We start from the raw sequence: 13,339 nt of genomic DNA on the forward strand, positions 1-13,339 counted from the left end.
TAATCTCCCATTTACAGAGAAATAAAATGGAGATAAGATACGCCTTGCATATTCGATGCAAAAAACCATAAGATTTCATGACACAAAATCCTTGATAATCGAGAGAAATGATTTAGGAAGGAAATTAAATATATGGAACACAAACCATTTAAATAATCTCCCATTTACTGAGAAATAAAATGGAGATAAGATAAGCCTTGCATATTCGGTGCAAAAAACCATAAGATTTCATGACACACAAAATCCTTGATAAACAAGAGCAAGATAATATTTCTAATACAATTAGAGTAACCACAAGATCACTTCCAACCAGAGAAACGTAAATTCAAACCACAAGATCCAAGAGTAAATTTCCCTTCATTCTACATATGTATTCAAAACAACCATATGATCATTTTATCCTTGCACCATAAACAAGTTTGCAAGTTAAATACAATCTCTTTCCTTCCTTTCTTTGTTAAAAATTTGAAACCAAAAAATGTATTCCCTTTCCTTCATAAATGCACCGACATGTGAAAAAGGAGAACCCTTTTACCATAGAATTTCCCCTTTTTAAAGAATTTCTACCTGAGTAGTTCCCAACTGCCATGACTTCCTTTCATTAAAATTCATTTCCCAATCATTTTTTCCTCATACAAAGTTTCCCACAAATGCCTCGTATTACAGTAATAATTAATTCTTTTTAAAGAATTAATTATTTCAAATTCTTTTTTACATTTATCTCACCCCCTTCAACTTACCCAACTTATTTCTTTTCACATTACAATAATAATGATTAATTATTGTAGAATTAATTATGTGAGAGATTAATGTTATTTTTAAATTAATTTGATATTTAATTATTTTGCATTTGAACATGCTAATATTTAATTCTTTAAAGAATTAAATATTATACAATGCAAAATAATTTATAAATGATTTTAAAAAGTTTTTAAATTTTTTTTTTCTTACATAGTTGAGTGGGAGAGGAGTACTTAGGGTTTCAAAACCCTAGGTAACAAATAACAAATAAGCAAGTAATAAGATGAGTTTTAAACTGAGTCAGCTCATGGTGGTCCATTGTATAGGTCTTGTTGACTAGTCGAGTGGTGGGTTTATACTTTAAACACTAGGGTACTTACTGGCTGGAAAGTGGTGTCCTAAGCCTAATCACAGGGTAGGGAGGGCTTTTCTTAATTGAGATTGTGTGGGGATACCTAAGGGCCTGCGGTTGGGAGGTTAAGCCCGTGACAATGCTTCTCCTCTCCACTAAATGTCGGGACTTGGGCAAGACTGAGATATGATTTGTATTCAAATATCTACTAGTAATGGGTATTTTACTTTTATGAATTTGCAATTTCAAGTTGAAGATATATTAGATGGTTAATATCATTTAATTAGTTATCTTCGTTTCAATTATTTCGGTTGTAGTTGTTGGTTCTCTTCCATCTGAATTTGTAAAGTAGTTAAATTGTCTTCATGTGCTTATGAAAAGTACGTAAACTTATTAGTGGAAAAGGTCTCTCTTACCCTTAAATAATGGTTGATTACGATGGCAATTATATTCATCATATTTGTTGATTCAATGCTCCTTAAAATGTTAGTTAAGATATTCTAGTTAAATTGATTATAACAGTTAATCTCTTTCATATGAACATGTAAAATAGTTGTTCTACATGCCTTCACATGATCATGAATATGGAAAGTAGCTATGTTAATGATATGATAGTTGTTAGCTAAGGCCTGGGAAAAGGGGTTGTTACACCTTAGACCAAAATAGGGATCATTAATTTCTTCACTTGGCCTCTCAAGGAGTCAAATTGCCATATAATATCAACGTTGATGGCTTGATTCAAAAAGAAGAACCCTCACCCTTAGAAAATGTGATCAAACAATTGGAAGATGTGTCTAAGAAGATGAATCAAATTGAGAAGGAGAAGGAACAACCAAGGACATCATTTTCACTTGAGACTATATGTCCTTTTCCTTTTGATAAGGATTTATTCATGCCTCCTTTTCTACACAAAACTGAATATCCAAAATATGACAAGTATGATGGCAGTGGAGACCCACATGACCACCTTAGGGAGTTCTATGTCCTTAGTATGGAGTTTATACATGAACCTGCATACTGTTGTGAGGTTCTCACACCAGCGCACCAAAATTTTGGCGAACCCCTTTTTTTTAGTCGCCTTGGCAAAATCTTTTGAAGTTGTCCAAAAATTTTGATTTTTTTTTGAAAATTTTGAGTCTTAGACGCCATCAAGCCAGAAGGGAGAGGGTTAGATTTATTTTCACCCGGTTTCAACTTGATTTTCTAGAACGACCAATTTCATCCTTAGGCCGAATAAATTTCAAAGAACACTTGGCAGGATAAAATTGTAAATCTTGTACTTAAATGATTTTTTTTGAAAATTTGGATATAATTGTATAAATTTAAATAATTTTCAAAAAATATTTTTTTGTTAGATTTAAGTTTTTTGAAAATCTTGAATTTATTCGGTGAGAAAATTAATTTTGTGATGATGAAATCAAATAGGAAAATCAATTTTGGAATCTAGAGAAATGATTTATTTTTGTCAAAAAAATTAAAATTGCATAGCAAAATTGATTTGGATTAAATTGCAAAAATTGGCTTTAATTGGATTAAATTTGCCTTGAAGATTTTAAAATATTTAAAGAAATTAGTAATTTAAAATTGAAAAAATCAATTTTGGCTAGCCAAAATCTGATTTTTAATGATATATTAATTACTAAATCATCATTAAATGGAAACATTTAGCATCTCAAAGGCTTTATTTACTTTATTTTTGCAATCTTGGTCTAACTGACAATTTAAAAAAGTAAATTTCATCTTGGCAAAATTAATTTTTTACTAGGCATTTAATTGGGACAAAGCTTGTGCTGTAATTAATGTTTTCTTTCTCTCGGGGTCTCAGTCGGCTAGCTAAGGAGGGTAAGCAAATGGGGTATAAGAGGAAGCCCTTTCTCCTTATCTCTTCATTCTTCATTTCCTCCTCTTCATGGTGTATGGCGATTTTGACTTGGAGCAGATTTCATTGTGTTTGGCGGTTTTAGAAATGACAGATTGGCATTATTTTGGGCAATTTTCTTTATGATAGAGATCTCCCATGCTTGGTGATTTTCTTTGTAGGGTAGATCTGCACTCTATATTGGCGATTTTCCATGTTAAAGACATAATTCTCATGCTTGGCGATTTTTTGTAGGGCAGATTAGACTTCCCATTCTTGGTGATTTATTTTGATAGAGAACATTTTCAAATTTGGCAAGGTTAAAGGGCAGATTTGTTATTGTTCAAGTCTGATATTTTTTTCTATAAGGCTGCGATTTTCTCCTTGCCCTATGCAATTTCAAGTGGACAAAGATCTGGTGTTCTTCTAGAGGCTGCAAATTTCTCCCAAAGTTGGACGATTTTTGGTTGAAGAAGAAAACAAAGGGTAAAGTCTGATTTTTGTGGCACATGCATGGGCAAATTCAAGAGCACCAAATTCTGATTTCTCCAGCTAGAGCATCAAGATTTGCAAGGGATTTGAAATTCTTAAGTTTGATCCTAAATTCCAAAAGAAGACCCAACCGTTGGTAAAGGTAAGTTCAATTCATTTAGAGTTGAAAGGGGTCCTTAAGCGGATTTCACTTTTTTGTTTTTGTCTAGTTTTGTTTCCCTTGGTTCTTCTTGCATTCATCATCCTCCATTTCATCATCCCATCATAGGTTGAAGATTGGAGATTGATAAGGGTAGAATCCATGATAGGACATTTGAAGAGGTAGAAATAAGCTAGACCACTCTAGGTTGAAGTTGGGAGATATAAGTGTAGTTCATCCTAAGGTAACGACGAGGCAAAAATAAGTGTTAGTTCCACCCCTAGCTTGAAGATTGGAGATTGATAAGTGGAATGATAGGACTTGGCGAGGCAGAAATAAGTGTATAATCCATTGATAGAAAGAAGGTTGGAGATCGATAAGGTTAGTCCATATCGCTTAGAACGAAGGGGTAGAAATAAGTGTTTAGGATGGTAGCTGTTAGTGCAAGAAAGAACCCTAAGGGAACAAATACTAAGAAAGACAGAGGATATGATGCCCAAAACAACTTTCTTCTCGAAAATGAGGCGAATAACCGATATCAATGTCGGTATAGTAAATATGATATAGGTAAAGGATAGACTAAAGGAAGGACAATCCCCCATGGCAAAGATATATAGAAGTGGGATTGTACACATAGCAACTTTTCCTCCTAACTTTCCTTGTCTAGAATTGGTTATGGAGTGTGCATCCAGGTTTGATCTGATCAATAAATCCATCATTTTTGAAGGGAAGAGGGTGTTAGCTAACATTGGCGGACAGGTGATTGAAGAAGCATTTAATATTCTCTAGTACAAGAGCACGACAGTGATGATGATGGATCAGGCAGCCAAATCATTTCAGGATAACCAGGAAGCTTATTTCATACATCTAAAACAATATTGTCTACATCAGGGAAAGAAAGGAGTAACCAGACCATCGAGGCTCATCGTGGTAGATTTCAAATCAGAATATGGAGATCTCATTGTGCTTCTTAGCCAGATCATGGGCCTAGCTCAAGGTATGCAATTCAAAAACTGGACGTACTTCTTTATTGATGAAATTGAAAATGGAAAAAGAAGATTTGATTGGGCTAGGATCATAAGCGAGAATCTAGAATTGCAACTTAGAACCGTACAAAACCAAAAACAATTCTACATGGGATCCTATCTGTTTTACCTAATTGCTATATTGTATAAAAGTTCGGGACTTAAGGCCTTAGGAGAAGTTGGCAATGGGCCAGAGAAATATTTGGTGCATGAATGCTATCCACAGTTTCATTTGCACAACAATAAGGATTACAAGATGTTTTGTGATGCCTTTGACATGAAGACAGTAAGGGTATTACAAGAGACATCTGCTAGGAGACTCTCATCGGAATCAGAAGCAAAGATAAAGAAGTATGGGAGTTGTTTCATCCAGTTTCCACAATTCACCTACATTAGAGTAGCAGGAAGCACAATTTGTCCCAAGAGGCTTCCAAGATACCCACTTGACAAGGTAGTTTTGATGGAATTGGCTAGGCAACTTGAGCATTATGATAGAATAATGAAACTCAAGGGTAAGTCAGGGATTACCTTCTCGTTTGGAATTGGCAATGATAGCTGCCCCAATTGGGTTGCCTTTGTAGTTGCGAAGAAAGAATTGGAATGGTATCATCTAAGATGGTACAGAGCAAGGCAAGGATTTGATCCTAATGGTCTTATCAAGGTATCTCATAGAAAGGCGTTTAAACATGTTCCCACTATAGAGGACTTTTGGGCCAATGCCAAGGATGACTTTCATGTGAGAAAGTTAGCTTTCTCAAGATTTTCGGTGAACATGATGAGAGATATCAAATGGAGAGGTCTTGATATTCTTGATCAATTGGAAGATGATGGAAATGTGTCGAGGGAAGATTATGATACAGTACAAGGAATAGAGTTGAATCTAGTAGATTGCGATGATCATTAGGATCCTTCTTTGGAAGCAGTCACAAGGACAGTTGATTTGCACACTGAGTCATGGTACAATGAAAGATTAAGGAAGCTACAAAGTCAAAGGATTCCCCTTATGAGAAGATGAAGCCAAAAGAGGGTCCAACGGAATCGGTCGGGCAGAAAGGTGAAGGAAGTAGCCGGCGAGAAGAAATAGTTAGAAGCAAGAAGAGAGCTTTGGAGGTTGAGAAAAGCAAAGAACATCCAGAATCCCCAACAAAGAGACATCACACAACATCGTCAAGGGAAAGTATAATTAAGGCTAGAGGCCAAGAAGATAACACAAGTGAACAAAGGACTGCAGTAGAAGTGAGCTTTGATTTGGAGTCAATTGGTTATAGTAATAGCATTGAGTACTCTCCTCTCTCAGAAAACAAACGTGGAGATGACATGGAGTTACTAATGAAGAAGAAGATGGGCCGATTGATATTGAGGAAATGAGTCAGGCACTCGAGGCCATTGGTGATGCTTTTTTAGTCGAACCAAATCCAGATTTGGGGAGATGCACCACACCACTATGGATAAGGCAAATGCTTATGCCAAGGGGCGAGATAGTAACTGCCCAAACAGTTGAAGACATCCAAGGATTAATAGAAAAGGGTGATAGCGAGAACTAAAAACAAATGGCAAAAATAGTGGCAAAGGTAATCAGGAGCAACAATGATGGTCATTGAAAGGTTCAGATTGTTATACCAACAGTCAACAAGGCATTGGATGAGATTGTGGCCCAAGAATATGAGATAGTGGAACATAATTTGGGAAGAAACACAGATGATATGGAATGTGAAGAGATCTAGGAGGGTATAGCTTCAATCAGAGAAAGGCTAAGGAAGGCAAATGAAAGGATCATAAAGTTGGAGGCCGAGAACAAATATTGGAGAGATTGCCAGCCTATCCAACAGTTGCACCAGGCAGCCCTTCCTCAAGACAGCGGGAGCAACCTAGAAGAGATATTAGCTCAGCTACATGAAGTCAGGTATTGGATCCATGATACAATCCAAGATGAGCGAAATTTCTTCCCTTTGTCTCGACATTCCGGTCATTAGTGACTGTTAGAAACAAATTTAGAGTATTTGAAAAGGAGTGGAAGGATTTCTTTCCGGTCAAGGATTTAGCTATTCCTAGGTTGTAGGCATTCATTGGGCTACCCAAGAAATATTTGGAAAGGGCCAAGTTGGTTGATGAAGGAGGATTGAGTACGGTTGAGTCTTGGTTTGTTGCCTTGACTACCAGATTGAGAACACTCAAGGAGATACAAAAGGTAGTTGCATATCATAGCCTAGGCATCGACACTTCTATTTCAAACATGATGAGCGACGTTGGTGTGACACTTGATTTTGAAAACATTAGAGAAGAGGACATCAACGAGATAGGACTTGGATCAAGATTGGATTAGTTAGGAAAGTTTGCTATCAAGAAGAAACGTTTGGGCACCCTTTCCTCCCTCAATGCCTTTATCAAATATGCAAAAGAGTATGAGAAGAACCATAAGAACACACTACAGGCAACAAGCAGCATGATGAAATCGGCTGAGCTCAAGATAGAACATACATTGTGTCCTCCCATGGAAGAAGTCAATGAAAGGCTAGCTAAGTTCATTGTCTTAGCTAAAAGAATGAAAGAAAAAGGGAGATTTATATTAGAAGATCATTTGATGTAAGCCCAAGTGGCAATTTCTCTTTCTTCTAGGGTAGAACAAGTGTCTAATTTTGATTGGCCACAATTTTGGTGCCTTCTCATTGGTTGCCACTTTTCTTTTTTTTTCATTGGTCCATTGATGAGGTGTCATCTTCTCATTGGTCGATGGGGTGGCAACCCTAATTAGGGTTTCTAGGATTCAATTTGGATCGTCGGTTTTGCCTCTTTATATCTACCGTCGATTGTACATTTTGGCCACTATATAAGGCCATTTGCTCTCATTTGTAATGGTTGGAGAAAATTGTTGCAAAGATAATGCCAAAAAATCACTTTTCTTTCTCATTGTTGTGACTTGCATGGTGGTTAAGAGCTTTTGGTATTGTTGCATGGTTTCTACTTCCAAATAGTTAGAGTAAAATTTCTTTTCAAGTTGTTAAAGTTGATTGCATTTCAAGTTGTTGAGTAAGAGTAAAGTAGATGAATAGTTGCATGGTAGCATTTGTAGATGTTTGATAGGGATCAATACTAGGCCACTAGCATCCTAGCGGCTCGTTGGGAAGCCTTGTGTGGTAAACTAGTTTACTTTCTTTTGAATCATTGCATCTATGGAGGTGGAGCCGCCGGTTAACATTCATTAGATTTGATCCCTGTCCGTTTGCTAATCTTCCATTCATAGGAGTAGTAGTAGAATAGCAAGTAGTTTAGGAGTTAGAATTTGGAAGAAGAGAGTTAGAAAGGAACAAGTCATAAGAGCATTCACCCTCCATCACCATCACCCTCTCCATCAACATCATCTAGCATTTACACTGAATCACCATCACCATCATTCCATCAAAATCCAAGTCATCCTCAAACAAACAGTGTAAGGCCGCCTACGTGATTACCAGCAAATCACATCGATATACTGAGTTAGTATCCACAGGTGTAAGGAACATTGGAATTATTCTCATGTCCCATGAGTATTAACTTTTCAAGAGAGGAATTGTGTGTTTGATACTCCGTATCAGATATTCAATTGCTAATATGTTATGTGGTATAAAAAAAACTGACATCAACACATACCTCATGAGGTTATTTCAAAAGAGCCTTAGTGGTCAAGCGATGGAATGGTTCACCAAGTTATTGCCAACTATCAAGTCCTTTGATAAATTCGTTGAGCGTTTTATTCAACAATATGCATACAATATCCAACATCTTGTTACAGTGCTTGATCTTTGCAACACTAAACAATGTATAGGGGAGGCATTTGTTACTTTCCTTCAGCGATGGAGGAAGATTCTTTTATGGTACCGTCGTTAATTACCTGAAAGAGAGAGAATAGACATCTTTGTGAACAACGTTGTCCCTGATTTACACTATGAACTAAGGAAGCAACTCCTTGTCAAGTTTGATCTTATGGTAGAATGTGCCTTGTGCATTGAAGATGTTGTTGAGAAAGGGGAACTCACTTTGAACAAGGATAAGTCTGCAAACAATAATTCCAACTACAACAACAAAAAATACAAAGGAAGACCATGGAATAAAAACAAACATGTAGTTAATGATTGTGTTGTAGATGCATCTAAGCCTAAGGAACCAATCTTCAACTTGACTAGTAGCATTCAAGAAACATGACAATAAGAGGCTTCTAAGACTAATGACTCCAACAAATCCAATGATTCTAGAGGTAAATCCGCATTGGCATCAAAACCTAGGTGCAACTTACCATCACACTCTGGGATCTTGAATGCCGTAACTCAAAGTCAACCTAAGGTCATCCTTAAAGGTCCCAATTCTTCCAAGTAGTCAACATCTAAACAAATAGGGACTTCATCTAAACAAGTGTCCACCTCTTCCAAGGCAAGCTATAACCTACTGGGCTAGTTGCAACAACATTGGCTCAGAGTTCCATATTTAATTTGTTGGGGCTATCACCTACTCTCAAGATCGTAGAGAAAGCTTTACACATGACTAGTGTCCCTAACAATATTGTCGCTGATCAATTCCAAACCATGGTTAACCATATTGCTACCCCTCACCATCTCAATTTTTCTGAAGAAGATGATAAATCGTTTAGCCATCCCTAGAACCTTGCTTTACACATTGAAGTCCAAATCAATAAAACCTGTGTCAAAAGCGTGTTGGTAGATAGAGGGGCAAGGTTAAATATTTGTACATACAATTTGGCTAAATAGTTGGGTCTATTAGAATTTACCATTGATCCTAGAAGGAAAATCGCTATCAAGGCATATGATGAGGAATAGAGATCTTCTTCTAAAGGTCTTGTTGTCTTACCTATTTGAGTTGGACTAGTTGAAAAGGACGTTGTCTTCCAAGGTTTAGACATACCTCTTGCTCATAACATTTTGCTAGGAAGGCCTTGGATTCATGATATGCAAGCAGTACCCTTGACTTACCATCATTGCATTAAATTCCCCTATAATGGTATTGAAGTCTCTATTCTTGGGGATATTACTATGTCCGTTAATGCTCTCACTATTGAATCCTTGGTGCTACATAATAGAGCTGTTGGATAGGCTAAGAATACACTGCTGAATCTGAAAAGAAATTGAAATTACTGAATATTGGGATGGGAGAGTATCGATTAGATTCTATTGCCAATCTTACTGTTTCTCCACGTTCTTATGGTAGACCTTTACAAGTCACGAAACCATCATCTTCCTCTATGTCTGTTTATGCTACCTTTGTTCAATCCTTAGTACCTTTGGAAGATTAGAATGAAGACAAGTTTGTTAGGGAGTGGATCTATCGAGAAGAAGTGCTTGAAGAAGTCACACTTACTGCTGAAATCTCCTCTAAGAAGTATGGTAAAGGATATGAATTTCTTGCTAATATGGGTTATCTAGGCCATGGTCCCTTGAGTGATAGAAAGCATGCTATTGCCGAACCTCTGAGTCATACTAATGGACGCAAGTTTAGAGATACAACTGTTTTCGGTTTCTTTAATGGTGATAAAATTGAAGAAACCATACCAATCAATGTTGTAACTCAAGAGGACGAAGACTTTGTTCCTTGTAATTCTATCCTTTGGAATGAAAACGAACCACCGCTTGATCATAGTGCTGAAGCTTCTACATCTCGTCAGAATGATGATTCAGATGTTGAGGATCCTAATAGAGAAAGAATCTCTAGGAATACTACACGCTTGCTAGAAAGGAACTACAGTACAGATTCAATAGAGTATGAATGGGAGTCTCTCTCACGTGAATTAGGGGTTGATGTTATACACAACTATGCTAACCAAAGTGAGGTAGAAGACAAGTCACCCGTAGGGCTTGATGAGTAGAACATGCATATTTCTCTTGTTGACCAAGTTGACCATGCTAGGGGATTCATTGATTTAGGTGTCTTTGAAGAAGACCTTATAGGCTTCGAATTTCTTGTTACCAGAGATAATTTCTACCATATCAACACCTTGGAACTCTCCATGTCGCTTTCACTCAAGCATCCTGACCTTATTGATAAGTCACAACAAAACCAACACCTTAGTGTGCGTCTTTCAAAAATAATTATGAAATCACTTGCTACCTAAATGTTATTGAGCATGTAGTCTCTTCCACTAGTTAACTTGCGACAAACATTGCTGAATCAAACATCAAGTATCTTAGTCAAAAAATATAAATTAAAATTAAAAATGAAAAAGAACTAGCATGCTGATGGCAAAAACCACTTTGCGGTAGTGTCGGAGCCTAAAATAGTAAAAAGAAAAGACGTATCCAAGGGTGAAAATCTCCTTGAGGCGTTCAAGGATGAGATACTTGGTAGTCAACTCATTTATTTTCAAGAAAGATCATTAGTCTTGATAAAACCAACTTAGCCGATCAATATTGGGACATAAGACTCCACATATCATTCACTTAGCTCAATCCTTGTTAGAAGAGAGGCAATTCACATATTACTTTGTGTAAAAGAAGATTAACTTTGCTTGGACGTATTCAGACATGCCATGGCTTGTCACTAATCTCATTATGCATCATTCATCTATAGCTTCAGGTGTACAACCTGTTAAACAAAAATTGAGAAAAATGCATCTGCACGTATCTCTCTTGGTCAAAGTAGAATTAGAAAAACCTCTCAATGCTGGATTCATACGAGCTATCGACTATGCTGAATGGATTTCAAATATTGTACCAGTCTCAAAACATGATAAGTCCATTTGAGTTTGCACTGACTTTTGAGATCTAAGAAAAACTTGCTCTAAGTATGATTTTCCACTTCCAAACATTGACATGATAGTGGAGATAACAATGGGCGATGAATTTTACTCTCTAATGGATGGATTCTTGGGTTATAATCAAATCAAAATAGCTCTTGAAGAACCATTTGTTGGAATGTCATGCTATTTGGACTCAAAAATGCTGGAGCTACATACCAAAGAGCTATGACTACTATTTTCATGACATGATCCGTAAATCTGTGGAAGATCATGTGGATGACATGTCGGCAAAATCTAAGAAAAGAAACTCACATCTTGAAGTTTTGGGTTTGATCCTAGATCAGATGAAATTGTTCAAGCTTTAACTAAATCCAAAGAAATGTGCAGTTGAAGTCACCTTAGGGAAACTAAGTATATCATTTCAGCTAAAGGGAGGTTGACCCCTAAAAGGTTCAAGCTATTAAGGATATGCCACCCTCCAAAAAATATCAGTGAAATGAGAAGTCTTCAAGTACGTCTACAATCCATTAGGAGGTTCATATCTCAACTTGTTGATTAGAGCACAACCATGTAATAAGAATTTGCACAAAGGAGCTATATTTATATGGAACGAAGAATGTGAAGAAAAGCCTAAATCAAATAATGAGTATTTAGCTATTCCTCCTATTTCTGGGAAACCTCTTATACTATACATCTCAACTACAACATCCCTGGGGGCATTGTTAGCACAACAAGATGAGACAGGAAAGGAAAGAGCCATCTATTATATCAACAAAACACTTGTGGTGTATGAAATCAACTACAATAGTATTGAGAAAGCTTGTCTTGCAGCAGTGCTTGTGTCCCAAAAACCTAAGCATAATATGCTACCTCATACTACACAACTTGTTGCTAAGAGTGATCCACTAAAATATCTACTAAGTAAAGCTACTCTTATTGGTCGATCAGCAAAATGGATGATGATTCGTTGCAAATTTGATACTGAGTACATCGCTCGTAAGACAATCAATGGACACCCTCTTAGTAGGATCCATGAACTTGGGGAATGGATTCGTATGTAACCAATGTTGATACTTGGGAGTCATCCCTACATCTGTTACTCGAGGTAGCAAGTCCCATATAGTAAGCTATAGCTCATGTACTTCCTGCAGGCATATGTCAAATCTGAGTATAGACACCCATCCTAAGGCCTCTCCAAGGTATCGTGCATAATTAGTAAGCTCTGTATTGATACCTTGCTGCTTCCCAAACTATCTCCACACTCGGCTAATGGCAAATATCTCAATCAAGCTAGTCTCCCAATCAAAGGTCTAATGCAGAAGATATAGGAGAGCTTCTTGTTCGCTCCCTCCCACTGCTCACAAAAAACATATTGTCTCCAAACCACTGCAGTGATATAATCTAACCTCCGCCACAAATAGGGAATCTTTCTCAACTTGGCCTGCTACAAGTATCTTATATAGCTATAGATATATGGTTGTCCCCTTTGTCTTAGCACTACGGTGGGTCACTGCTATATGCACCCATGCTTAGACCTGGGCGATCAAACCCCAACCGACCAACTCTTTCCCTCTCTATAGACAATGTCATGTAGCTCTCGGTACATTTCACAAAGAATGGAGGCTGCCCATGCCATATGATGAGGATGTGAGATCAGATCCATGACCAGTCGACCCTAATCACACTGGAAGCCCTTTTGGCTCCTATCAGATCCAAGCACACTGGCAATTAGAGAACATAGTATACATGTAACTGGATAGTCATCGCCATAGGAGGTCATCATATGCTCCCGCAATATAAGTCTATCCAGGATGGTCTCATCATCAAATACTCTCTGCATCACAATTATGCCATCCCCTGAGTCTGATAGAAGTATACCTTCAATAAGATATGGATTCACATCAGTATTGATCATCATGGGTATATCGAAGCACAACAAAAATAACATGCAATGTCAACAATACTTACTGAATCCCCTGGACATGGAATACGAAGTATGCAGAACATGTCT

At 37.1% G+C, this 13,339-nt stretch overlaps 1 protein-coding gene across 2 annotated transcripts in view; it reads left to right on the top strand.

The window, feature by feature from the left end:
- The window catches only part of ABCB26 (transporter associated with antigen processing protein 1), a 163,623-nt gene that overhangs the window by 105,933 nt on the left and 44,351 nt on the right, over positions 1 to 13,339 (top strand). The window lies entirely within an intron of this gene.

Source organism: Cupressus sempervirens, chromosome 3 (genome assembly GCF_028749045.1).
Source record: "Cupressus sempervirens isolate cs-2001-9-10 chromosome 3, ASM2874904v1, whole genome shotgun sequence".
Taxonomy (NCBI): Eukaryota; Viridiplantae; Streptophyta; class Pinopsida; order Cupressales; family Cupressaceae; genus Cupressus; species Cupressus sempervirens.